This window comes from Bicyclus anynana, chromosome 24 (genome assembly GCF_947172395.1).
Source record: "Bicyclus anynana chromosome 24, ilBicAnyn1.1, whole genome shotgun sequence".
NCBI lineage: Eukaryota > Metazoa > Arthropoda > Insecta > Lepidoptera > Nymphalidae > Bicyclus > Bicyclus anynana.
The window spans coordinates 2,184,170-2,193,425 of NC_069106.1; the positions used below are offsets into that span (position 1 = coordinate 2,184,170).

Genomic DNA, 9,256 nt, shown 5'->3' on the forward strand with positions numbered 1-9,256 from the left:
CCACCTTCTCAAGCGCTAGCTAGTTACACTAGCGCTATTACCCTTCTGGATAGCAAGGCTTAGATTTTTATTTAATTAGACTTTTTTTTTTTAATTAGTTTTTTTCAGTTACCTTATTACGTGCGTTAACAATTATGTTAGATTAGATGCCTCTTTCTTTTTACCCGATGTAATTAAATAGAAAACGATAAAAAAACTTTCTAATTAGGCAAAACTTAATTTTGGTTCGTTAAAAGTGTAGTTAGTAATTATTGTAACTGCGTTGTTAATCTGCCTAGCTTTGTTAATTACACAGTCATCTGACACAGTTAATTAATACCGAAAAATTACACAGAGCGTATGTAGATTCATATGTAGATACAATCATGTTTAATACATTTTGTTTTTTTAATAAAAGTCGTCGTCAACCCATATTCGGCTCATTGCTGAGCTCAAGTCTCCTCTCAGAATTAGAGGGGTTAGGCCAATAATCTACCACGCTAGCCCAATGCGGATTGGCACTTCACACACGCAGAGTATTAAGAAAATTCTCTGATATGGAGGTTTCCTCACGATGTTTTAAATTGAATATCACGTATCTCAAACGGTGAAGGAAAACATCGTGAGAAAACCTGCATACCAAAGAATTTTCTTAATTCTCTGCGTGTGTGAAGTCTGCCAATCCGCATTGGGCCAGCGTGGACTATTGGCCTAACCCCGTCTCATTCTGAGACGAGACTCGAGCTCAGTAGTGAGCCGAATATGGCTTGATAACGACGGTTACGTGGACTCGTCAACACCCTGAAGTTATGGGAAATACTCCCGTCCCGAGCATCCTATATGACATTTGTATAGGAATTTGAATGATTAGTAGGAAGTCAACTAGGGGACATGTACATTATCATGGTAAAGGTACAATGACCTCAAACGTAGGTAGGTAATAATAAAGAATTTATTCCGCTGGCAGGACAAGAATTGTAAATATGATCACGTAGTTAATAGAAGCGTGCCTCTCATGTGTTCATTCTCTATTAGCGTTAAGTATACCTACCTAATCCATACATCCATCTATATTTATAATAAAACTATAAGAGGTCGAATTCTGTTCATTGAAGATATACTGAAAGCGGGCTAGGTAACTATATAGGCACATATAATCGATACTGAAAACGAAAATATATAAATTCGTTTTTCAAGTACATTTATGAATGAAGTATGTCAGAATGTATATATACAAATGTATATCACAAAAATACTAAATAAAATATAACGTCATTCAAAATTTTTAAAAATTTTACCCCAAAGGAGTGAAGTATTTTTTTTTATATAAATACCATAATTTATTATATACTAGCGCACGCCCGCAACTTCGTCAGTAATTCAGTTTTTCACAAATCCCACGGGAACCATGGATTTTTCCGGGATGAAAAGTAGCCTATGTGTTAATCCAGAGTGAAATCTATTTTCATTCTAAATTTCATCCAAATCGCTTCAGCGTATAGGAGGGACAAACATACACACACACACCCAAACATTTATAATAATAATTGAATCCTCAATTCAATAGCTCAGTAGTGAAGAGGACGGACTCATCACCGAAGAGGTGATTCGATTCCCGCCGCTGGACTATTGACGTTATATTACACAGTCCTTTCCGACTAAATTCCACGCGAACGAAGTCGCGGGCGTCCGCTAGTTTCTAATATTAGTATGAATATAATATATGTTTGAAGATTGAAGTGTCTTTTTAGATAAGTACATATAGAACGAAGTAGGTACCCAAGTCTACGTAGCCTTAAGTCTCTATAAGAACATACAAAAGTGACAGTTGCTATTGATCAATGGAAAGTTGATGGTGCCTAGTGTGGAAGAAAGTTAGCGGTTATTGTTGGAATACGGAACATCTAAACAAATGACGTCCACTTATGTGCGAAGAAGACGTGATTGTATTGAGGGTTCCGCAGTAAAATGTTACTTTTTTAATTTATTGTATACTAGCTGAAGCCGCGCGGTTTCACCCGCGTGGTTCCCGTTCCCGTAGGAACACAGGGGTAATATATAGCCTATAGCCTTCCTCGATAAATGGGCTATCTAACACAGAAAGAATTTTTTAAATCGGACCAGTAGTTCCAGAGATTACTGCGTTCAATCAAACAAACAAACAAACAAACTCTTCAGCTTTATTATATTAGTATAAATAAGTTGTATCACGTGAGTTTACGTCGCAAGAACCAGCTCATGACTAAGGGCCCCGTATGGGCCCGAAACTAGTCGGGCATACTCCGACGTTGCATCATGTGAGTTTTAACCGTGTTTCATAATAAATTAATATTAATACTTACATTAATATAAATTCTAAAACAAAAAATTTTACGTTGAGGTTTAAACAAAACCCAAACGGTATCCTAATTATATTAAAAAACCGATCAAGTAGGTGTCTGGTCACGTAAGGTGAAGGGTTCCGTAGTTCTAACTACCTAGTTAGTCACATGGCATGTTTGTCAAAAAAAACCGAACGACGAACGGAAAGATATATCCAACGACACATCACACCGTAAAGTAGATAAAAAATGAAAAAGATCACCCCAAAAATAAATAAAATAAAGTTAAAAATAAATAAAAATCACTAAAAAATATCTTAAAGGGACTTTTTAAACTAAATTACAGCTTACTTGTATTTCTAGTATTAAAAGTCACTGCGAAAAACGGCTGATAGGCCTATTAACGCACATGGCGAAACTATACTTTCTTTATAACTGCGGAATCCTAAACATCTTGTTCGAAAAATATGCCTTTACAACCAAATAGAATCAGTAGATTTTGAGAAAACAGCGGACATCCAAAATTATGTGAAATATGAAAAAATATCTAGGTACATATTTTATCTAATATCACCTCCTTTTTAGAAGTAGGTTAAAAATTAAAAACACTACTTACCTATAACAATTTATCACCGCGTATTTATAATAAAAAAACAAACAGGTTTAAATAAATTACTGACACGACCGCTCGCCGCTAAGTTTCACAACATACTAAAATCTAAAACGGAATACCGAATACGGATATGCTAAAGTGTTAACTCAAGATGATTTCGAATGGATACAAACGGCTTTGCAAATGAATGGTAATCTTGAGTCACTTACTAAGCCTCATAGGTCAATTGGTTAACTAGTACAGTTACGGACGACGCGGTCCACGGTTCGAAACAAAAAAGTTGAGATTGCTAGCAAAATCTTAATATCTATACTAATATAAAAAGCTGAAGAGTTTGTTTATTTGTTTGATTGAACGCGCTAATCAAAAATTAAAAAATAACGCGGTTTCACCCACGTACCTACTTTCCGTTCCCATGGCAACACGGGGATAAAATATAGCCTATGTTCATCAGAGATAATGTAGGATTCTAATGTTGAAAGAATCTTTCTAATCGGTATATAGCCCGGTCAAAAAAATAAGAGTAAAGTTACCTAAGTTGAAAATCGGTAAGATTGTTTAAAAAAGCTCCTAAAAAACTACCTGCTTTGATAAGTATAGATAATATGCATGTTTCGTTAAAACACCAAAATTAAAAAACAAGTACAATTAGCTTGTCCTTGCTTATCAATATCTTTTTAGGATATATTACCAAGTTCACGTGTGGCTTGGTTATCAGCTAGACCCTGCAGACTGGGGTTGGAAGTTGGTCAAATTCATTAGAACCAGTGCACACTTTACTTCCACCTGCGCCGGAACAACTTCTGAACTCGATTTTTTACAACTGCAAAAAGGGATGCAGTGCTAAATGTAATTGCAAAAAGTCGGATTGTTCTGTTCTCCGGCATGTACACATTGTCAAGACCGGTTGTACTCTAATATTGAATCACCAACAGTAGAGGATCCGTTTGATTCCAAAAACTCATTTTTTTGATCTTTGACCTTGAATATTTTTTTTTCCTTAGAGGGGAAAGATGGGGAACTTTCAGATTTTATTTTTAATGATATTTTAAACAATCTTACCGATATTCAGCTTGGTGGGAATTTAAGTAACTTCGAATGTCTAAATTGACCGGACTAATAATAGTTTCAGAGCTTTTCAATGCAAAAAAAACAAATCTTACTTTAATATTAGTATTAGTATATTAGTATAATTAGATAAAAACAATCAAACAAATCATTCCTTTTAATATTAGTATAAATAGATAACGCAATACAATCTTAAAACAGTTAAGAGAAAACAGCTAAGGTCGATGCCTTCAAATAGAAAATGAAACACAGCAAATCACCATGAGTCTACAGACTACCTGGAAATTAATTGACTTGAATATAATTTCTATATTAGATACGTCGTATCACTGTATCTACATTCGAAAGTCGCTCATGTCAGTCAAGAGAATATTCCTACTAATATTATAAACGCGAAAGTTTGTATGTTTGTTACTCTTTAACGCCGCTACTACTGAAGCGATTTGGCTGAAATTTGGAATCGAAATAGATTTTATTCTGGATTAACACATACTTTTTATCCCGAAAACATCCATGGTTTCCTGAGATTAGCGAAAAGTGATGATTTTGATGATATTTGTTTCTCTTTCTCGCCTCGACTACTGAACCGAATTAGCTGAAATTTGGCATTGAGATATATTATAGCCTGGATTAACACATAGGCTACATTTTATTCTGGAAAAGCCATGGTTCCCGAGGGGTTTGTGAAAATCTAAATTCCACGCGGTCCAAGTCGCGGGTGGAACACTGCATTATTATTTTGTGTTCTAATAAATTATAAGTAAAAAACTTTTTAAAAAAAGCTTTTATTTAAATTTTTCGTTCAACATTTTAACTATCAACTTATAACCTCATTATGTACTAAATGATACTAAAAGCTTGGTGCGCAATTTGAAAATAAACTAGTAATGTCTAAAAAAGCTGTGATATAGCCCAGTGGATATGACCTCTGCCTCCGATTCCGGAGGGTGTGAGTTCGAATATGGTCCGGATCATGCACCTCCAACTTTTCAGTTGTGTGCATTTTAAGTATTTAAAACATCGTGAGGAAACCTGCATACTAGAGTATTTTCTTAATTCTCTGTGTGTGAAGTCTGCCAATCCGCATTAACCGCTCTCATTGTGAGAGGAGACTCGAACTCAGCAGTGAGCCGAATATGGGTTAATAATGAATTTAACTATGTAAATTGATGTGGTAAGTTTATTATATTTCCAATTTTAATTTAATGCTGATAGATAATTATTCCTCGCGACAAGATTTTATCATCATTTAGTACATAATGAGGTTATATGTTGATAGTTAAAATGTTGAACGCAAAAAATATTTTCTTCTTCTTAGAGCGTTTAAATAAAAGCTTTTTTTAAAAAGTTTTTTACTTATAATTTATTTTATAGATATTTTTTAATGGGATGATGACAGCTTTTTAAATTGTATATAAATTAAGAGTACGCTAATAGTAAAAGGAACAGGGTATGTGCGATCATTACTTTCGGAGCTACAGGGATTTAAAGGGTCCGATTTGCGGCGCTGTCGCGGATCCCTGAAAAACGCCCCATACAAAATGGCACGAACTAATGACGTCGACACTGGATTGGCACCGCCTTCAAACTGATCAGAAGGTAGCATATAGGTAAGATGTCATATTTTGCTTTTTAGTTTAGTTTAATTTTAGCGTTAAAAGTCGGTTGAATTTTTTTGATTAAATATTTTTTTTCATTTTTAGCTTAAACGTAATTTTCTTATTATAAGTACCTAAGTCAATTTTATAAATACTGCTTTTATATATACAAAATTTTACTCCCCCTTTACCCGCACGTAATATGAATATCTAGAAGAACGTGAAAGGTATCATAACTAATGAGAAGTGGTCCTAACTGTCCTCCGTCTTCATCATCAGACCCCCTATGTAGTCACAATCCTTATGGGTGGAAAGTTCTCATCAATATAAAATTAATCAAGTCCAAACACAAGGTAGCTACTGTGAACCGTCGAGGAATTCCCTTAACTGTCCTTCGTCTTCATCACCAGACCCCTAATACAGTCACAACCCATCTAGGTGGAAAGTTCTCAGCAATACAAATTTATCAAGTCCAAACACAAGGTATCTACTGTGAACCGTCGAGGAGTTCCCTTAACTGTCCTTCGTCTCCATCACCAGACCCTTACAGTCACAACCCATCTAGGTGGAAAGTTCTCATTAATACAAATTAATCAAGCCCAAAGAAAAGTAAATCGTTGACGAGTTCCATCGTCTGTCTTTCGGCTCCAACATCAAACCAACTCCAGACCTTCAAAAAAAAAACATACGTACAGCCTACTCCTTTTTAGGAGTCGGTTAATAAATAATCATTGCCTATGGTAGAAAACATGTGCTGACTCACAGCTTTCATAAAATGAGGAAGATCTGGTCATCGCATGCCGTATAGGCTGTTGTGTTGACGCTTCCCGTGTACCATTTTCGAGAACCGTTTAAGAACACAAACATTGTGTTTACGATGTAGAAAGTTGCGCGGAAACTGAGAAATTGCAAACAGCCGTAAGACATTTGTGGTCATTTCCTACTAATGTATCTAAAACTGTGTGCCTAGTGGGAGTTTTCAATATTTTCATACACTAACTATCACGTTGACGCTTACCCATTCGCTGCCCGCTAGTATTTTATCGAAAAGTCCGTCTGCGTTGAAGAAGCCGACAGTCAGGGAATGCGGTTTTAATCTACCGTTGTGAGCCATTTAAAAAATCTTTATATTCCTCTATCGCGCGGAGCATGATACTGTGCTCGCCTATTGCCCTTAGTTTACTTTATATTTTTTTACATGTCACGTAACGGATACGATGGGCGACCGGTCGTCCATTTAGGAGTCAAATGGTTACGCAAATTTATATGGAATTGAAACAGTTGTGCAGTAGTGCCACTAGATGGCGTTGTTTCAATTCCTTAGAAATTCACGTTTACGTTACGTGACAGTAACAGTATCAAACTGCCACTAGGCCCTCTGTAAACAACGTTTACTTTACATTATAGTCATAAGATCCGTATTAGATACGACCTTCACCCATCTGTTTATGAAAAAGCTTTTATATCAAATTTGAAATTTCATTATTATCAACCCATATTCATCTCAATGCTGAACACGAGTCTCCTCTCAGAATGAGAAAGGGTTAGCCCAACAGTCCACCAAGCTGGCCCAATGCGGATTTTTATATATTACTAGCGGACGCCCGCGACTTCGTCCGCGTGAAAGTCGATGTAAACTTTCAACTACCCCTAGCCTACCTCTACCCTTTTTTTTTTTTTTTCGCTGGGAAATGCTTTTACGCATCCCTACTCCAGAGGGTATGTGGGACTCGCCGAAACTTCGGAATACCCACTAAAACCCAGCGGATCCGGCTTTGTCCTTTGGTGACATCACAGGATCATTTAGCACATTCTACTGTGATGTCCCGACGTTTGTCTCTATGCGTCGCCGCCTACCCTGTTCGCCCTACATTAAGGTGGGAGAAGGTGCGCATATCGGCGCCTCCTTCTACCCTGCCTCCGCCTGCGTATGAGGGGAGCATCGGCAGCTTCTTCCCTCGCTCTCTCTTCAGCCTCTTTCAGACCCATGACAGCCTCACAGAACGACAGCATCACTGTCCAGCACGTCCACACTGCCTATCATGGCGTCAACTACGTCGGGCAACGAGACGGCTCTACCAATAGTGGATGATAGTATGTGCCTCTGCGGGCTCCAGCCTACCTCTACCCTACCCCTACCCTACCCTATCCCTACCCTACCACTACCCTACCCCTACACTACCCCTACCCTACTCTACCCCTACCCTAGAAACCCCCTATAAACATAAGAGCAGACAAATATAATTAGAAAGCTACGAAATGCTAAGCTATCGGGAGTTACATGTGTTATTGTGGGTCAACCATAAATGATAGACATATATATGCTGTTGTGTTTTTTTTATATAATTTTAAGGAGAACATTTCCGTCATACATGACTTCTATGTAGCCTTAACCATTAAGGATGTACACGCGACGGAAGCTTAAAAAATGGAGTAGCTTCTCCCGTTTTCTCAACATTTCTCTTCACTACTCTGCTCCTATTGATCGTAGCGTGATGAAAAATATACTATAACCTGCCCAGGAGTATGTAGAATAATTGTACCAAGTTTCGCTAAAATCCGTTCAGTAGTTTTTGTTTCTATAAAGAACATACAGACAGACAGACAGACAGACAAAAATTTTATTGATTGCATTTTTGGCATCAGTATCGATTACTAATCACCCCCTGACAGTTATTTTGGAAATATATTTTATGTACAGAATTGACCTCTCTACAGATTTATTATAAGTATAGATAATATTATTATATCTTCTCTACTATATAAAAATAAGTCGTGTTTTCCTTCCTGACGCTATAACTCCAGAACGCACGAACCAATTTCCACGGTTTTGTATTCGTTGGAAAGGTCTCGGGCTCCGTGAGGTTTATAGTAAAGAAAATTCAGGAAAACTTTCAACGTAGGGTTGGGGTAGGGTAGGGATAGGGTAGGGGTAGGGTAGAGGTAGTTGAAAGCTTACATCGAGTTTCACGCGGACGGAGTCGCGGGCGTCCGCTAGTAACTTATATATATGAGACTTGGTCGCTGACTATGTCTTATAAGAAGGCTCAAAGTCACTCAGCGGGTGATGGAGCGAGCTATGCTTGGAGTTTCTCTGCGTGATCGAATCAGGAATGAGGAGATCCGCAGACGAACCAAAGTCGCACGAGTCACATAGCTCAGCGAGTCGCGAAGCTGAAGTGGTATATTTCACCACTTTGAATTTTTAAAAGTTTTGAATTAGGTACATAGTATTTCGTATTTTTTTATGAAGGACTTTCCATACAAACTTTCAACCCGTATTTCACCACCTTCTATTTTATTTTCGCAATAAAAAGTATGCTATGGCCTTCTCCGTATTATGGTCTTAAACCGTGCCAAGTTTCATTTCAATTCATTCAGTAGTTTCAGCGTGATGCCCGAATAACAAATAAACACGGACAGACAGACAGACAAAAAATCGAAAAGTAATACTTTTAGCTTCAGTATCGTTTATATATATATATTTTTTTTGTCAATGTACAGAATGTACAGAATTCGTATTATAAGTATAGTTTCTAGATGGTGCTGGCGTCCGTTATGCCATGCTAAAGTTTGTTATTACAAATGGTATAAATAAAATCTCAAATTGCGAATAATTCGACCAGTTTTATTATAAGTATAGATAATAGATATATAGTGTAAGTAAACAGCTTATG

At 37.0% G+C, this 9,256-nt stretch overlaps 1 protein-coding gene across 6 annotated transcripts in view; it reads right to left on the bottom strand.

The window, feature by feature from the left end:
- The window catches only part of LOC112043980 (retinol dehydrogenase 14), a 36,055-nt gene that overhangs the window by 7,273 nt on the left and 19,526 nt on the right, over positions 1–9,256 (bottom strand). Inside the window, exon 1 of one of the 6 annotated variants that reach the window (XM_024079689.2) lies at positions 2,917–3,044. The exons of the other annotated variants lie outside the window; for them this stretch is intronic. The gene's annotated coding sequence lies outside the window, so the exon portion shown is untranslated. Of the gene's footprint in view, positions 1–2,916; positions 3,045–9,256 lie in introns of those variants that run through there. 6 annotated transcript variants of the gene reach the window in all.